The sequence below is a fragment of the Ursus americanus genome, chromosome 29 (assembly GCF_024610735.1).
Source record: "Ursus americanus isolate L20-20 chromosome 29, mUrsAme1.1.p, whole genome shotgun sequence".
In the NCBI taxonomy this organism is placed as follows: domain Eukaryota; kingdom Metazoa; phylum Chordata; class Mammalia; order Carnivora; family Ursidae; genus Ursus; species Ursus americanus.
In genome coordinates, this window is record NC_142155.1 from 36246125 (window position 1) to 36264966 (window position 18842).

An 18842-nucleotide genomic window follows, 5' to 3' on the forward strand; every position below is an offset into this window, starting at 1 on the left:
TATAGATCATCTATGTGCTTATTGAATTTTTTTCCTGCTTGGACTTAGTTATGAGAAATGTGTGTTAAAATCTTCTTCATTGTGGATTTTTGCACTCCACCTTTTATTTTTGCCACTTTGTTCTGTATATATTTGGAACTTAAATTGTTGGATGCACACAATTTTAGAATTATTAAAACTTCTTGGTAGATTGACCTTTTTCATTATGAAATGTTTTTCTTCTATTTATTTTTTTGCTCTCTCTTTATTTCTAGTGATACTTCTTGCCTTAAAATATTCCCTATTTGACATTGGCATAACTACATAAGACTTCTTTTGGATACTGCTGAAATAACATGTTTTTCCATTCTTTAGTTTTTTTAGCACTTTTACTCTTTTCTGTATTTATTTCTAGGAGTATTTTCCTTCTTCTTGAAGACTTCCTTTTAGTATCTATCTACTACTAGTGAATTCTCTTCGCTATAATTTTGTGGACATGTCTTTATTTCACCTTTACTTTGAAGGATATTCTCAGTGGGCATAGAATTATATATTTTAAATTATTTTGTTTAAAATGATAATTGCCATTTTTAAAAAAAATTTCTATTAAGAATTCCACTGTCAGTCTTATTTTTAGTCTTTTGGGTTGCAGTTAAGAAATACACCCTTCCTATAACACTAACTTGACTACTAAGATAAGGAAAAACTGAAAAGTGGGAAAAGTTCATAGTGAGGAAAAAAAACAACTATAAGGGGAAGAAACACCATAGAAAATAATTTATTAGACAATTAAGTGACACTTACTTTTGACCAAAGTTTGTAGACTGGCTGGAATTTGATTATTAGCGGTCAGATGAAAACAAGTAATGCTCCACTCTTTGTCAGAATACCTTCCAGAATGTCCTTTAGTAGAACCTGGATGTTACATGAAACTAATTGCCACAAATGAGGTTATAGTTTTAGTAAAATCCAGCATGGATGTAAATTTTGACTCATACTCCAAACCTAAAATGAAAGTAGAACTATGTTAATAACAGTCATATTTGATGAAAATAATTAATTCACTTATTCATTGATCAATATCATATACCAATGAGGTGACAAAAGTTAATTTTCTTTCATTATAATTCACTTGATATATTTTGTTAAAGATATTTATAATATCAGTCAATAAAAATAAATACTGACTTTCAGTGAAGACACGATGCAGACATGGGTATTACATGAGAACATAAACCCTATGAGACTGTGAACTTTGTGTATCTTGTTCTCTGTGGTATCTCTTGCACTGAGATTAAGGTTTATTTCATAGTGCTCAAAAATATGTGTTGAGGGTGCAGGAATGCATTACACAGGTGATGGGGATTAAGACATGCCCTGGGGATAAGCACCAGGTGTTGTATGTAAGTGTTGATTCACTAAATTGTACACCTGAAACTAATATTACACCGTATGTTAACTGGAATTTCAGTAAAAATTTAAAAAATATATATGTGTTGAACAAATGGATCAGTTTTTCTCTAAAAGTTGACTTAAAAACATTAAGGGTGATGATAATAAGCAGTATAATCTAGTTGGAGAGGCATCTAACAGAAGTCTGTAAACATCAATCTCTTATTCACTCTAAACACATAGTCCAGATAGTATTTACAAATGAGGCAAATCTTGAATGTCCCCTGAGATTGGCTCCGTCACTATTTTTAGGGGATACTGAAGTTACCACGTAGTGTGATCTGAGATGTCTTCAGGCCTAGTTTGCTCTAAAAATTATTAACACCTTTCAATGGTATAAACCACCTCTTGAAACTTTGAACTCTTCATCGTTTGCAGCACTTCTGGCGAGGCTACCAAGCTCTGTATATATTCAGTATGTTTTGATGGTAACAATAGTTTGAAAAGAAAAATATGGAAAATAACTACATATATTTGGATGAGAAAGATAACTCCAAGTTTAGACATATGAGACAGGCCTACGTTTCTCACCAATAGCATTTCATGATTGTCTACAGTTCCTGCCTGGCTTGAAGATCTTTAATGTAAAATACTTATTTGTTTAGATAGTGGTGAGGCTCTTGCCTCCAGACTTATTTAGCAACTACCATAACTTTTACTCTCTTAGCATATTATTAGATTCTATGAGTGGTATAAAAAGTGCATAACACAGTCTGTTTTTATGACCATCACAATTTTGTTTTCTGCAAGGAAAAAATAAAGATATCTGCATTTGCTTGAACATGTATTAGAAATTCTGAAACTTCATATTAGAAGTCTGAAACTTCATAGTGGGATTATATATTTGAGGTCTAAATCTTGACTTAACTTTCCTAAAGATATCCATGGTTGGCAAAGCTGGGAAGTTGTGTTATGTAAAACCTTCCTGGTCTACTACTTCTGGGTTAAATTGAGAGTGTTATCACCCATCCTTGGAAAGAGAAAAGTTTCCTTCCCCCCCCCCCCCGGAAAAACCGGATTACTTTAACCTTTACAAATGTAAAATAATGCCACCTGAAGGAGCTCCACTGATACAAAACAGAATTAGCATGCAGAATCTACTTTCATGTGAAAAACAGAGCAAAGAAACTATAGTCTGCGTCCTTCACCACTACTTCCCTGGAATAATGGAAAGATCACAGGCTTTTGAATGAGATAAATCTGGATTTGAGTCATGTTTGTGAATTAGCACAGGTTTCTTAGTTTCTCACCTACAAAATGGCCTTAATAATGTCGCCACAGAGCATTCTTGTGAAGATTAAATAAGAGAATGCATGTGAAAGCTCTCAGCAATTAGATTTTCAGTAAAAATGAAGTCTAGTCTTCTGTTGTTCTTATAGTTGTTTCCACAGAGTTTAACAGAAATTGTCTTTCATTTCATACATTAGCGTTGTCTTTCTATTGGGTTAACATATAATTGAGGAAATGGCCAAGAGTTACGAGGAAAAAAATCACTAATCATCAGGGAAATGCAAATCAAAACCACAATGAGATATTACTTCACATCTGTTAGAATGGCTGTCATCAAAAAGAAAACAGGTAACAAGTGCTGGTAAGGATGTGGAGGAAAGGGAAGCCCCCCATACACTGTTGGCAGGAATGTAAATCGGTTCAAACACTATGGGAAACAGTTTAGAGTTTCCTCAAAAAACTAGAAATAGAACTACCATATGATCCAGCAATTCCACTTCTGGCATGCAGCCAAAGGAAATGAAATCTCTATCTTAAAGAGATATTTGCACTCCTGTGTTCATAGCATCCTTATTTACAATAACCAAGATATAGAAACAGCCTAGAGCAATGAGAGATGAATGGATAGAAAAATAGCAAATATACATATATATTTATACATTCCATATATATTCCATATAAATAGATGAATGGATAGAAAAATAGCAAATATACATATATATGGAATATATATATATATACACATATATATGGAATATAAGTATATTCCATATAAATTGATCAATGTGCAATATTATGCAAACATAAAAAGGAAAGAAATCTGGCCATGTATGACAACCTATATGGACTTTGAGGACATTATGCTAAGTAAAATAAATCAGACAGGGAAAAACAAATACTCATATGTGTAATCTGAAAAAGCCAAATTCAGAATCAGAGAATAGAATGGTGGTTGCCACAGGATGGGAAATGGGAAGAGTTGGTCAAGGAGTACAGACTTCTAGTTATAAGATTAATAAATTCTGGGCATCTAATGATGATTACAGTTAGCAATACTGTGTTATACACTTCAAAGTTGCTAAGAGAGTAGATCTTAAGTGTTCTCACCACAAAAACAAAATGGTAATTATGTGAGATAATGGAGGTGTTAACTAACTTTATTATAGTAGTCATTTCACAAAATATGTGTTCAAATAATCACCTTGTACATCTTAACCTTATACAATGTTATATGTCAATTATATCTCAATACAGTTGGAAAAAATACAATAATAAGGTCTTAGTCTTCTCCTTAGTACCAGTTTTCAGTCAGTTATAACACTGTGGTCTGGAAATACTACTTACCAGTTTGAGAAATAGACTGGTTCTCTCATTGTTTCATTTATGCCTATCTGCCTATCTATCATCTATCTATCTATCCATCCATCCCAGATCTTCTATACCTGATATGGATACAAGTGAACTTCAATATTTCTGTATTTATTGTGAAATTTGGTATTTTATTCCTTAAATACTTGAACAAAATTATCGTAAGTGCTATGTAAATAGTAGATGCCATTATTATAGCTCACTCAGTAAATACTTCATTTTACAATAATTCATTCAAAAAATTATAGGAGAAAAGATATAAATTTCTTCTGAAAACATGGTTAAAATCAAAATTCAAGTTCTAAGCTGATAAAATTCTTAGTAGTAACAATAAAGCTGACAATACTTACTCAACCAGAAAAGTAGTTGACTTATCCCAATCTTACTCAAAGATTTCTGTTAGGTGACTTTAAATATCTCTTCTCACATACAAAAATGTGTACCTCATTTAATTGAGATAAAGATGCTTTCAATTTCCATTTATAAAATAATGGCCCTAAAGACTTTAAAACAAATAGTTAACACCAGTATGATTTATGGTGGGGATTTCAACAAAACTCCATCACAGATAAAGGTCAAAGCGATAAACTTATATTCCTAATGACAGAGAGTTCCAGAAACAGAGGTAAATCGAAGGTCTGTATACATAATCATGGAATGATAATGTACTAGAGAACACCTGCATTATAACTCTGGCAGAAACCCTGCATCCTAAATGGCTAAGCAGGGAGCAGAGAATGAAAAGATGTTGATCACAACATAGTTACCAACAGTCCCTTCACTGCCCCCCCCCCACCAAAAAAAGGAGTAATCCAGATTTATCAGGCAGTCATGGACATTTTTTTAAAAGGAAGTTTTTTTTTGTTTTTTGTTTTTAATTTATTTATATTGCATTTTCTTTTAATTTCTGGAAGGATGAATGCACTTACAATAAGTTTTAGCAAACGTATATGATATTTGTAATTCTGTCTTCTTTGTGTAGACCACTCATTATACACATTGGCATTGCCCAGGTGTGTCTTCTTCCCTTGACTACTTGTTTTTCCCATTCTGTGGATTTAACTATCACTTTAGCCATGTGTGTGTGTGTGTGTGTGTGTGTGTGTGTGTGTGTCTATACATACAGATATAGAATATATCAGAATCCAGTGTCTCTGTAAGGTATCATTCACAATGTTGGATATAATCCCATATTATTAGCTATACAAAGAAACCTTAAAATGTAACTAATACTCAGAATAAAAGGCAATCAATGAACAACTCTATAAATATACTAAAAACCACTAAATTATAGACTTTAAATGATAAATTCTATCATATGAGTAATTTCTCAAACTATTTCAGCAATAACAAGCAATCACTGGGGTTTCTGAGATGATCCATATGTAATTAGCAGACAAGATTTTAAAAGCATTTATAATAACTAGGCTCAGTATGTAAATTAAAATACACACATAATGATTAAACACAAAAATCTTAGCAGATAAACTGAAATGTTCATTGAAGAACCAAATGGAAATTCTAGAAAAAAGTATAGATACATAGATCTTATGTATATGTATACTCCATGTACTTATATCTACATTTATAACTATCTATAGTAAAGTTTTCAACCATAATCATTCTCTACTTGAGACTTCTGTAATAGATACAAGGGTCCAATGGCCATCTTCACTTTGTCTCATATACACCTTGAAGTCAACACATTTAAAACTGAGCTTAACATCTTGTCTAAAACTCCACCTTCTGTATACCTCCACAGAAACAACAGATTCCACCCATCCCATCCAATATGGAAACTGAGATTTACCTTTGAACTCACATTTTTCTTCTCCACTCACATCTAAACAATCACCCAGTGAACACAGATTTTACTTTCTTAGTTTCCCTTTTCTTTCTTCTGCATCACTACTAGATCTATCATGGGTAATTGGGGGGAAAATCTCCTTTGTTCTCTTCTGCCTCTGGTCTTATTTCTTTAAATCCATTCTCTAAACAAAGCATAGTTACAAACTGAAATATAACTAGGGGCGCCTGGGTGGCGCAGTCGTTAAGCGTCTGCCTTCGGCTCAGGGCGTGATCCCGGAGTTATGGGATCGAGCCCCACGTCAGGCTCCTCCGCTATGAGCCTGCTTCTTCCTCTCCCACTCCCCCTGCTTGTGTTCCCTCTCTCGCTGGCTGTCACTATCTCTGTCGAATAAATAAATAAAATAAAAAAAAAAAAGAAAAGAAATATAACTATACTACGGTTATGATCAGGTATTTTCAATGACTCTACATATCCTTTGAATTAACTCCAATCTTCCTATATTATGTGCAAAAGAGAAGATACTTCCACATCCCCTTCTTCAACTGGAAGAAAAAGATGGGAAAGGGAAATTTTAACTTTAAATCAACTAGGAATCTTGACTATTTTATGGGACTGGGCATTTTAATAATTGACTGAAGGAACTGACTGGAAAAATCATGAGGGAAACACCATCTGAGTTTCAGCTGGAGAAAAGAGAAATGATTAGCCTCATCAAATGAATATAAAGAATAATAAGAGGAGGATCAGGGTCATGTATACTTTCATTCCAAGGAGGATGGATTTGATACACTAGTTATATGTGCAATTTTTTATACTCGATACAAGCTCTGTACTTCATGTTCATTTAAAAAAAGAGAAAGAAAAGCTTTATCCTTAGTTTAGAATGCCCTATCTCCTTCTGCCTTACTTGAATAATTACTCTTCATTCTTTAAAACACAACTGGTGATTTTACTTAGCAATTCCTGATTATTCAAATCTTAGTTTGTATTCTGCATCCTTGTTCCCATCATACCCCTTGATCTACACATGCCATCATCCTTACAGTATTGGATTTTGACCATGTGTTTTGGTTCTGACTATTCCATGAATTCTTTAAAGCCAGAGAATATGGCCCATTCATCTTTGTGTTTTCAAAACTGCAAACTGGACCTGAAATATTAGGTTATCGATAAATAAATGAAATGATGTTGCAGAGAAGGAGAGACAAATGGAACTATCAACAACAATAGAGAAGTAAGTATGATTATTTTTGAGAGGGGATGAAGAACTCCATCTGGGGAAGTTCATACTGGAATGGCAAAGGTCGTTTTTAAAAATAGAGCTTCCTACAGACCTAATAAGCACTAGTTGAAGTTAAAACAGCACAAAAAGCTAGTTAGCACAATATCATTGGGATGCTTTGAAATTGCACTCTCTTTAGATACAGGAATCTGAACTGGAAATTCTGGGAGTTACAAAAAATAGAAGGTATGGTCCCTTCACTCCTTAACATCTCTGTAACCATGCACCACCTTTGGGGAATAATCATCTTCTGAGAAGATCCATCTGATGACTGAGATACAGAGAATACAAGTGATTCTCTCAATTGCTTAATAACGAAACTAAGACAAAACAAAAAACCTATCTTCTCTAAGGAAAATAACCCAATGCTTTGTGTGAGAGAAAATAGAACTAAGGAATGATTTAGCTATAGAAAACACAAGTATGATGATTATTTCAGTTCCTCTCAGAAGAAAGGAATATCTTATGATACCACATACAGAAAACCCAAAAGACTACCAAAAATCTATTGGACTAATAAAGGAATTCAGTAAGATCACAGGATATAAAAATCAATATACAAAAATCCATTACATTTCTATACACAATAAAGCAACAGAAAGAGAGATTGAGAAAATAATCCCATTTACAATTGCACCAAAAATAATAAAATATCTAGAACTAGGGACCCCTGGGTGGCTCAGTCAGTTAAGCGTCTGTCTTTGGCTCAGGTCATGATCCCAGGGTCCTGGGATGGAGGCCCACATCGGGCTTCTTGCTCAGTGAGGAGCCTGCTTCTCCCTCTACTTCTGCTCCTCCCCCTTGTTTGTGCTCTCTCTCTGGCAAATAAATAAGTAAATCTTTAAAAAATATATCTAGGAATAAACTTAACCAAAGTGATGAAAGTCTATACTCTGAAAACTAGAAAACATTGATAAAAGATATCAAAGACAACACAAATGGAAAGATATTCCATGTTCATGAATTGGAAGGACAAATATTGTTTAAATGTCCATACTACCCAAAGAAATCTACACATTAAATGCAAACCCTATAAAAATACCAACAGCATTTTTTACAGAAGTAGAACAAACCAACCTAAAATTTGTATGGAACCACAAAAGACCCTGAATAGCCAAAGCAATCATGAAAAAGAAAAACAAAGAGGAAGTATCACAATCCCAGATTTCAAGTTATACTACAAAATTGTAGTAGTCAAAACAGTATGGTATCAGCATAAAAATAAACACATAGATCAATGGAACAGAATAGAGAGCCCAGAAATAAACCTGTAATTATATGGTCAATTAATCTTTGACAAAGGAGGCAAGAATATGCAAAGGGTAAAAGAGAGTCTCTTCAACAAATGATGTTGGGAAATCTCTATGCAAAAGAATGAAACTGGACCACTTTTTTACTTGGTACACAAAAATAAACTCAAAATGGGTTAAAGACCTAAATGTGAAACCTGAAACATAAAAATTCTAGAAGAAAGCACAAGCAGTGATTTCTCTAACACTGGCCATAGCAACATTTTCTAGATATTTCTCCTAAGGCAAGGGAAATAAAAGCAAAAATAAACTATTGGAACTACATCAAAATGAAATGCAAAGGAAATGACCAACAAAACTAAAAGACAATCTAACGACTGGGAGAAGATATTTACAAATGACATAATCAACAAAGGGCTAGTATCCAAAATATATAAAGAACTGATACAACTCAACACCAAAAAAACAAATAATCCAATTAAAAATGGGCAGAAGACATGGGAGGTTACTCAAAAAATTAAAAATAGAAGTACCATATGATGCAGTAATACAAAACCACCAATTCAGCTAGATATATGTACCCCTATGTTTATTGCAGCATTATTTACAATAGCCAAATATCCTAAAGTGTCCAACACTAGATGAATAGATAAAGAAGTGGGATATATATACAATGGAATATTACTCAGCCATAGAAAAGAATGAAATCTTGCCATTTGCAACATGAATGGATCTAGAGAGTATAATGCTAAGTGCAATAAGTCAGACAGAGAAAGACAAATACCATATGATTTCACCCATATGTGGAATTTAAGAAACAAAACAAAGGAAAAAAGTAACTAACCAAAAACAGACTCTTAACTACAGGGAACAAACTGATGGTTATCAGAAGGGAGTTGGGTAGGGGGATGGGTGAAATAGGTGACAAGGATTAAGAGTACATTTATCACAATGAGCACTGAGTAATGTATGGAATTGTTGAATCACTATATTGTACACCTGAAACTAATATAACACTGTATGTTAACTATATTGAATTAAAATAGAATAAAATAAAAAGTCACTTTCATATTAAAAGAAAGGGGATTTCTTAACATGGGTTTTAACTATTTTTTTTACTTTATTTTTATTTTTTTAAAAGATTTTATTTATTTGAGAGAGAGTGAGAGAGAGAGAAAGAGAGAACATGAGCAGCGGGAGTGGGAGAGGGTGAAGCCGACTCCCTGATGAGCAGAGAGACTGATGCAGGGCTCGATCCTGGGACTCCAGGATCATGACCTGAGCTTAAAGCAGATGCTTAACCAACTGAGCCACCCAGGTGCCCCTTAACTATTTCTTCTGAAAAAACTCTACAAAAAAAACCCTATTACCTTTTCACCTAATATAAAAAAGTGAAAAATTACCATATAAATAAAATTAGGTGCATATGTTTCTATTTTCTTTTGAAAATATATCCCAGGGTAGAAAATGTTGCTTTAATAATGTTATGACTATCTATCATCTATCTATCTATCATCTTTGTGTATGTATGCACACATTATATATCAAGGATTATCCCTTTTTTAAAAATTTTCTTATGCTACCCTTTAGTTACTTATTTTGAACATTAAGATACTAAATTTTTAAGAACTTCTTTTAATGAAAAGTTTCAAGTTTATTAATTTAGTTTTTCTAATAAAAATGAAGAAAACAAGGCATTTTACAGAACTGACTATAATCACTGTTATATAGCCAATGGAAGGGAAAGGGGATAAAAAAAAATATCTTATGGAGTTAACAATGGTTAATTAGTATTTCATGTTAAAGTAAAGGCATTCAATTTAAAATAATATTAAATGGCTCAAGTGGCATAAAAATGCTCCCAAGTTTGAGTAACAAAATCTAACAGATTGATTAGAGTTGGTTTGGGTCTTCAGAGTTCAACTCTAGAGGCCTTGTCTCTGCCACCTTACTTTTACAATGACATTTTCAGTGCACAGTGATTACTCATTGGGTTTTCCTTTCCCTCTGAATGGTTTATGGCAACAGGAGTCATCGGCCATGAAATTGCAGGAGGTCTCCGAATAAATACTATCATTGACTGAAGGGAAACAGCTGCACACATTTGTAAAGATTTCTATAACACTTAATGTAAAACAAGGCATCACACTGGACCTGGCGAGGTGGTTCTCCTCCTTCTTCTTCCCCTTCTCCTCCTTCTTCTAATGGAAATATCCTGATTTAGGCAGGCAAAGGCTGGATATGTTTTCTTAAGTGAAAAGCAATGGAGACATCCTGGAACTGCTGCAAAGATTAAGCCCCATTCATATAAACACCCATTTCCTATTCCTTAAAGTAAAAAAAAAAAAAAGCTATAAATTAACTTACTGAAGAAAACCACAGGCAAGTATATGCATATACATATATGCACATATATCTGCATATTTAATTTACCTATTGGAAATCTTTTCCCCATTTAAATTCAAACAAGTCCCTTAATGAGTCTTCATCTGTCCCTTCATTTGTTCATTTGTCACGAGTCCCCAGAAATGAAAGACTCCATTTTATGAATGAAGATAAAATGTTCCTTGAATAGTGAATCTTTCTTAATAAAAGGAGAATTCAGGTTAAAGCAAGGGGGATAATCAGTACTTGAGGGCCTTGGGTTATTTTTTCTAAAGTTTTAATTCATTTATATCTTCACTAAAAAGAAAAATGTAAATTAATCTCTGGGTTACCATTTAGCACACAAGTGAGTTCTAAGATATTATCTGAGGGAATTAAGACAGCCGAAATTATCCTGATATAAGAGAAAATCAATAGTATTCAGTAATGTGTAATTGCATTTTATTTTAGTGAATGTTAGAATAATGACATATACGTGTTAAACCACAAGCATCTTATGGGCTTTAAAATATGTGGTTAGGGGATTTTCCAGCTGCCACATATCCTGCCAGATGCTTCGGGTTTTTGGTCTATTCCACAGATTTGGAATGAAGAAACTTGCTCTGCAGAAGTGCCAGGGCCTGCATTCAGATGCTTTCCTCCAGCCATGGAGCTTCCTGCAGTTCCCGCCCTCAGGATCTCTGCCCATCAACAACTTTGCCTCAAGTTTCAATGTGCTGATCATAATAACAAAGACGAGGAGAGCTACTTTCAGTCACATGAATTTAGAGCTGAAGAGCTCTAATTTTTTTTTTTTTGGCGTGGTTATTCAGATGAAATTGTATAACACGGTAATGAAACTTACAAGGTTAAAAATTAAAGGCCAAAATAACATTTAAATAGGATGTGAACCACACAGCATAATCATAAAGCGGTAGACTAGTTTCCAAAAGTCACTACAGAACACTAATCTCATAAACTTATGAGTACTATGTATATAAAGATATGTGTGCATAATAAAAGCTTAGATATCTTTGACGCAAACATTTGTAATATAAATAACCTTCTCAGCAAACATGTGCACAGGGATATTTTGAAACTCACAACACTTGTCAAGGGGAAATTAATTTCCACTTGAAATAAGGTAATGTGAATGTCAAAAATGCCCTTTGGAAGTTTAATCACAAAACAAAAGATCATGCCTAAGGAGTAAATTTACATACAAAAAAATGATCTATCACATGGCCTAAATGTTGCTTTATTGCAACCCAGTTTAGTAAGTAATCTAGCTGTGTGATCTTGGGTGAGTCAGTTTCAGTGTGCGCATATAAATAACTGACTTGTGAGGGTACAGTGAGGCATGTATTCAACAATCATAAAAATAACAAAGCAAGTCCATGATACCTTATTTTAAAAATTGTAAGATATCTTTATATCCATACATCTATATGTATAGACAGGAGTTATTTACATAACTAATGATGGCTATACTTTCCTATTTCCATCTTAAACACAAGTATACATGTACTTATAAAAAATTTAATTTTTAGATTTGATAATAGTTTATAATATTATGAAATATTCTTCATATTAAAGGAAGAAAAGTCCTATAGGATCATCTCTTCCAAGAGTAATAACAAGAGGCAGATTTGTTCAAAATTTTAAAATGACTGTTGAAAAATGTTGAAAAGCTATCAGAGAATTTTTTTTAATGATTTTTTATTATATTATGTTAGTCACCATACAGTACATCCCCGGTTTCCGATGTAAGGCTCAATGATTCATTAGTTGTGTATAACACTCAGTGCACCATGCAATACGTGCCCTCCTTATTACCCATCACCGGTCTATCCCATTCCCCCACGCCCCCTCCCCTCTGAGGCCCTCAGTTTCTTTCTCGTAGTCCATAGTCTCTCATGTTTCATTCCCCCTTCTGGTTACCCCCCCCTTTCTTTATCCCTTTCTTCTCCTACCGATCTTCCTAGTTTTTATGTTCCATAGATGAGAGAAATCATATGATAGAGTCTTTCTCTGCTTGACTTATTTCACTTAGCATTATCTCCTCCAGTGCCGTCCATGTTGTAGCAAATGTTGAGAACTCGTTCTTTCTGATAGCTGAGTAATATTCCATTGTATATATGGACCACAACTTCTTAATCCAGTCGTCTGTTGAAGGGCATCTCGGCTCCTTCCACGATTTAGCTATTGTGGACATTGCTGCTATGAACATTGGGGTGCATATGGCCCTTCTCTTCACCACGTCTGTATCTTTGGGGTAAACACCCAGTAGTGCAATGCCTGGATCATAGGGAAGCTCAATTTTTAACATTTTAAGGGACCTCCACACTGTTTTCCAGAGTGGCTGTACCAACTTGCATTCCCACCAACAATGTAGGAGGGATCCCCTTTCTCCACATCCTCTCCAACATTTGTTGTTTCTTGCCTTGTCTATTTTTGCCATTCTAACTGGCGTAAGGTGGTATCTCAGTGAAGTTTTGATTTGAATTTCCTTGATGGCTAATGATTTTGAACATTTTTTCATGTGTCTGTTAGCCATTTGTATGTCTTCATTGAAAAAGTGTCTGTTCATATCTTCTGCCCATTTTTCGATTTATTTGTTTCTCGTGTATTGAGTTTGAGAAGTTCTTTGTAGATCTTGGATACCAGTCCTTTATCTGTAGTGTCATTTGCAAATATCTTCTCCCATTCCGTGGGCTGCCTCTTAGTTTTTCTGACTGTTTCCTTGGCTTGCAGAAACTTTTAATCTTTTTTTTTTTTTAAGATTTTATTTATTTATTCGACAGAGATAGAGACAGCCAGCGAGAGAGGGAACACAAGCAGGGGGAGTGGGAGACGAAGAAGCAGGCTCATAGCAGAGGAGCCTGATGTGGGGCTCGATCCCATAACGGCGGGATCACGCCCTGAGCTGAAGGCAGACGCTTAACCGCTGTGCCACCCAGATGCCCCAGAAACTTTTAATCTTGATGAAGTCCAATGAATTCATTTTATCTTTTGTTTCTCTTGCCTTTGAGGATGTATCATGAAAAAGGTTGCTTTGGCCGATGTCGTAGAGGTTGCTGCCTATGTTCTCCTCTAGAATTTTGATGGATTCCTGTCTCACATCGAGGTCTTTCATCCATTTGGAGTTTATTTTTGTGTATGGTGTGAGATAGTGGTCAAGTTTCCTTCTTTTGCATGTAGCTGTCCAATTTTCCCAGCACCATTTATTGAAGAGACTGTCTTTTTCCCACCGGATGTTTTTTCCTGCTTTATCAAATATTAGTTGCCCAAAGAGCCGAGGGTCCATTTCTGGGCTCTCTATTCTGTTCCATTGGTCTATGTGTCTGTTTTTGTGCCAGTACCATGCTGTCTTTGTGATCACAGCTTTGTAGTACAGCTCAAAATCTGGCATTGTGATGCCCCCAGCTTTGTTTTTCCTTTTCAACAGTTCCTTGGAGATTCGGGGCCTTTTCTGGTTCCATACAAATTTAAGGACTATTTGTTCCAGTTCTTTGAAAAATGTCCTCGGTGTTTTGATCGGGATAGCATTGAAAGAGTAGATTGCTCTGGGTAGCATGGACATTTTAACTATGTTAATTCTTCCGATCCATGAGCACGGAATATCTTTCCATCTTTTTATGTCTTCCTCATTGTCTTTCAAGAGGGATTTATAGTTTCTAGAATATAGGTCCTTTACGTCTCTGGTTAAGTTAATTCCAAGGTAACGTATGGTTTTTGGTGCTATTGTAAATGGGATGGATTCCCTAATTTCTCTTTCTTCGGTCCCGCTGTTCGTGTACAGAAATGCAACTGATTTCTGAGCATTGATTTTGTATCCCGCCACGTTTCTGAATTACTCTATAACTTCTAATGGTTTGGGAGCGGCTTCTTTGGGGTTTTCCACATAGAGTAACATGTCATCTGTGAAGAGAGACGTTTTGACTTCTTCTTTGCCGATTTGAATACCTTTGATCCCTTTTTGTCGTCTGATTGCTGTTGCAAGGACTTCTAGTACTATGTTGAATAATAGTGGCGAGAGTGGGCATCCTTGTCGAGTTCCTGATCTTAAAGGGAAGGCTTTCAGCTTTTCCCCATTGAGAATAATATTTGCAGTAGGCTTTTCATAGATGGCTTTTATGAGATTAAGAAATGTACCCTCTATTCCTACACTCTGAAGGGTTTTAATCAGGAAAGGATGCTGTATTTTGTCAAATGCTTTTTCGGCATTGATTGAGAGGATCATATGGTTCCTGAGTCTTTTCTTGTTGATATGATGTATCACGCTGATGGATTTGCGAATATTGAGCAACGCTTGCATCCCAGGTATGAATCCCACTTGATCGGGATGGATAATCCTTTTAATGAACTGTTGGATTCTATTAGCAAGTATCTTGTTGAGGATTTTGGCGTCCATATTCATTATGGAAATCGGTCTGTAATTCTCCTTTTTGAGGGGGTCTTTGCCTGGTTTGGGCATCAAGGTAATATTGGCCTCATAGAATGAGTTTGGTAGCTCTCCTTCTGTTTCTATTTTTTGAAATAGCTTTAGGAGAATAGGTATTATTTCTTCTTTGAAAGTTTGGTAGAATTCCCCAGGAAAACCGTCCGGGCCTGGAGTTCTGTTATTTGGAAGGTTGTTTATCACTGACTCAATTTCTTCATCATTAATTGGCCTGTTTAAGAAATCAATTTCTTCCTGTTTCAATCTTGGTAGTTTATAGGTTTCCAGGAAGGATTCCATCTCTTCCGGATTGCTTAGTTTATTGGCATATAGCTGTTGATAAAAATTTCTAATAATCCTTCCAATTTCAATAGTGTTCGTCGTGACCTCTCCTTTTTCATTCATAATTTTAATAATCTGGGTCCTTTCTCTTTTGTTTTGGATAAGTGTTGCCAGTGGTCTGTCAATTTTATTGATTCTCTCAAAGAACCAGCTTCTAGTCCTGTTGATCTGCTCTACTGTACTTCTGGTTTCTGCTTGATTGATTTCAGCTCTAATTTTGGTCAACTGCTTCCTCGTGCGTGGATTAGGCCTGTCCCTCTGTTGCTATTCCAGCTTCTTGAGGTGAGAATATAAAAACTGCATTTTAGATTTTTCTATTCTTTTGAGTGAGGCTTGGATGGCTATGTATTTCCCCATTAGGACTGCCTTTGCAGTATCCCATAGGTTTTGGACTGTTGTATATTCATTCTCATTGGTCTCCGTAAATTGTTTGATTTTTGATTTCCTGGTTTATCGAGTCATTCCTGAGCAGGATGGTTCTTAGTCTCCAAGTGTTTGAGTTTCTTCCAAATTTTTCCTTGTGGTTGAGTTCCAATTTCAGAGCATTGTGGTCTGAGAATATGCACGGGATAATTTCAATCTTTTGGTACCGGTTGAGGCCTGTTTTGTGTCCCAGAACATGGTCTATTCTTGAGAATGTTCCATGGGCATTAGAATAGAATGAGTATTCTTTGATTCTGGGGTGTAGTGTTTTCTATATATCTATGGGGTCCAACTCGTCGAGTATGGCATTCAAAGCCTTTGATTCTTTGCTTAGTTTTTGCCGGGGTGTTCTGTCTATTTCTGAGAGTGGAGTGTTGAGGTCCCCTACTATTAATGTATTTTTATTTATATGTCTCTTTATTCTGGTTAAGAGTTGGCTTGTGTATCTTGCTGCTCCCCTGTTGGGGGCATATATATTTATAATTGTCATATCCACTTGTTGAATACTTCCTTTAAGAATAATATAGTGCCCTTCTGCATCTCTAACTATAGTCTGTAGTTTAAAATCCAATTTATCTGATATGAGAATTGCTACCCCAGCTTTCTTTTGAGGTCCATTTGCGTGAAAGATGGTACTCCATCCCCTTACTCTCAGTCTGAATGCATCTTTGGGTTCGAAATGAGTCTCTTGTAGACAGCAAATGGATGGGTCATTTCTTTTTATCCAATCTGCAACCCTGTGGTGTTGTAAGGGAGAATTTAAGCCATTAACATTAAGACTGAGTACTGAGAGATATGATTCTAATGATGCCATGTTGCCAGTAAAGTCTTTGTTTGTATTGGCTGTGACTTTCTGTTTTGTATCACTCTTGTGGCCTTTTTACTTTTATAGAACCCCCCGTAATATCTCCTGTAGGGCTGGTTTCGTGGTTACAAAATTGGTTAGTGACTGGCGATTCTGAGATGTCTTTATTTCTCCATCAATTCTGAATGACAGCCTTGCTGGATAAAGGATCCTTGGCTGCATGTTTTTCTCTGAAAGAGTTTAAAAATGCTCCCCCAACCCTTTCTCTCATTCCAGGTCTGTGTAGACAGGTCTGACGTAATTTTGATGCCTTTGCCTTGGTACGTGAGAAATTTCTTTGCCCTGGCCGCTTTCAATACTGTATCCTTGGATGTAATATTTGCGAAATGCACTATGACGTGACGTGGCGTAGGTTTGTCGTGGTTGAGCTTGGGAGGGGTCCTCTCTGCCTCTTGGACACAAATGTTTGTTTCCCTCGCTAGATTAGGGAAGTTTTCAGCTACAATTTGTTCAAATATCTCTTCTAGACCTCTGTTTTTCTCCACCCCCTCGGGGATGCCGATGATTCTAACATTGGATCGTTTCATTGAGTCAGTAATCTCCCATAACCTACATTCGTGGGCTTAGATTTTTTTAAGAGAAGCTTCTATTTTGTTTTTTTCCTCTATTAACCCATCCTCCAATTCACTAACCCGTTCCTCTGCTTCTGTGACCCTGGCCGTCAGAGCCTCTAGTTTTTTTTTTTTTTTTTAATGATTTTTTATTATATTATGTTAGTCACCATACAGTACATCCCCGGTTTCCGATGAGAGCCTCTAGTTTTGCCTGCGTTTGGCTCATGGAATTTTGAATTTCTGCCAGATTTGCTCTCATTTCTGTTCTTAGGGATTCTATATTCTCAGTAACCTTTTTGTTAATAGTTTTTTCAATTCTACTCATCATTTTGACCATCGTTACTCTGAATTCCATTTCTGATACTTTGGTTACATCCATATCCATTATTTCTGTGGCAGAGGCCACAGACTCACTGTCTTTTCTTTGCTGGGGGGGGCTTCTCCTTCTTGTCATTCTGATGAGGAGAGGTTGCGGGGTTGTCCAGAGCCCAAATTATTGACTGGGTCCCAGGCCGTGCCCCTTGTTTTATAGGGATCTTAGGGATGTGGGCTTCTTCTTTAAAGATTTTATTTATTTATTTATGTGGCAGCCAACCAGCAAGAGAGGGAACAGAAGCAGGGGAGTGGGAGAGGAAGAAGCAGGCTCCCAGCAGAGGAGCCCGATGAGGGACTCCTTTCCGGAACGCTAGGATCACTCCCTAAGCCAAAGACAGGCGCTGAATGATTGCGCCACCCAGGTGCCCCGGGTTGTGGGCTTCTTGATTTTTCAGCCTGCCTTCTGTGGTCTGGGGGAGGGGCCTGCCGCGCCGAGACTCAGGCAACCCTGTTTGGGTAGAGTCTCCGTGTCCTCTGCGAGGGGGGATGGGGATGGGCACTCTCTGAACCGGTATTTCCAGGCTTTTGTTCTCTGGCGGCTTTCCCTGGCGGTTTGCTATGCCTCTTTTGAGAGTCAGAGCAGCTGGCCGAATTTCAGCCTCTGTCACAGAGCAGAGGGATTGCGGCCCGTTCTCTACTAATGTTCTGGCCACTTTAACTCTGTTACTGTTGGTGCTGCTCAACCCTGCAATGTCCTGGGATGTGCGCCCCACACCCGGCGTCCCAGCCCTCACTTCCAGGGCCGGCGTGTCTCTGTCCTTTGTGTTTCTAACGCCGCAAGCCGCCAGCCGCCCCACACGCTCTCCGGAAGCTCCTGGTCTCAGTCTGGTTCCAGCGAGTGCACGGGGATTCCGGTGTTCCGTGAGATGCCTGGTGGCGCGCGCACCCGTCTCACGGTCTCAGTCTGCTGTTTTGCGGGTGCCGTCCGCCCGGCGCCCAAATACGGCGGCTCCCTCCCCCTTCCGTTTATCTTCCGATATCTGTGCACGGTTTCATGGCTCCCCGCTTCGTACCTCAATACTCAGCGCCGGAGATGTTCATTTGTAGAGATCCAGATGCATCTTCCTGCGTCTCAGGCTGGTTCCGTGATTGTTTAGGCTGGTCTAG